Source organism: Austrofundulus limnaeus, unplaced genomic scaffold (genome assembly GCF_001266775.1).
Source record: "Austrofundulus limnaeus strain Quisiro unplaced genomic scaffold, Austrofundulus_limnaeus-1.0 Scaffold1772, whole genome shotgun sequence".
Lineage (NCBI taxonomy): Eukaryota > Metazoa > Chordata > Actinopteri > Cyprinodontiformes > Rivulidae > Austrofundulus > Austrofundulus limnaeus.
This window is the reverse complement of record NW_013954174.1, coordinates 46239-47546: the sequence shown is the minus strand read 5'-3', so window position 1 is coordinate 47546 and position 1308 is coordinate 46239.

The window sequence follows — 1308 nt, the reverse complement described above, 5'->3', positions numbered from 1 at the left end:
AAAAACACTTTAAAATGATTTTCTTCTTATAAGTGTAAAAAATAAAATCAAAGACAAAGAAAATAAACAATAGAAAAGTTTTTTTTTTTCACCAGGGTGACCCCTACACTGATGTGACCTGCATGCGCAGTAAAATGATGATGTACGTTAATGAGAGATGGTGTAACCCTGGACACTTTACTGTGAAGGAGCAGCGCTGTACCAAAGACATTGAACGGCTAACGGTTAGCGCTCGGCCTTACCACCTGGCCCGTGAGTTCTCATGTGATTGTGCTAATTGTTTACATCCCTCCCTCAGCTGACGCTAAGGCAGCCTGTGATGACATTCACATGACTATTTGTGTTTCCATCCAGTTGTAGAGTGAATTTTTATCGAACTTATAGAAATTTGCAAAAAATGTAATAAATAAAATTTTGAATCTAGACTGTTTCCATCTAGTTTCCCTCTCAACTGTTGGATGCAAAGAAACGAGGCTACACAATGCGTGATAACGTCAGACGAGGCTACGCAATGTGTGATTACGTCAGACGTTGGCGACAAGCTTTACAGTCGTAAGCAGGAAGTGAAACTTGCTAACTAGCAGAGGCTAATCATCTCGGGACAATGGAGCGATTTTTGTGAATGCCTTGCTATTGGGCAAGTTGTAATTATTCTATCTATTCAGCCAGTACAGGCTATGTTTAACGCTGCCAGGAGACGTAGGGAAATAAACACAATGTTAAAATATGCAGCAGAAAGGCACGTGCAACTACGCAGGGCTCCATACACATGGGAGAGAGAGTTCCATACACATAAATAATGGGAGGAAAGTAGAAACAGCTGAAAGGCACTTGAGGTAAATATGCACTACGTCAGAATTTATTTGGCAAATGTGTTTCCATCTCCTGTTTTGCGCATTAACTACTTTGCAAATAATCCAAAATCCACCTCAAGCGAGCGTAAAAACTTTTTAGCGAATTGAGGATTTTTTTTTCGAATTTTGCTGTTTCCATATGACTTTTTTTTTTTGCATTTTTAATGCAACACTTCTAAATGCACATCAAAAAGCCTTGATGGAAACATGGTTCCTGTCTCTCAGGTACAGACAGCACACCTGCAGTCCCTGATTATTATCTCTGAGGACTTCAATCACGCCTCCCCCTCTTTCACTCTCCCTAACTTCACCCAGTATGTTGACTGCAACACTAGAGACAACAAAACTCTGGATCTGCTGTTTGCCAACACCAAGGAGGCTTACAGCTCATCACCCCTCCCCCGCTTTTCACTCAGACCATAACCTGGTCCTTCTCCACCCCACCTACACCCCA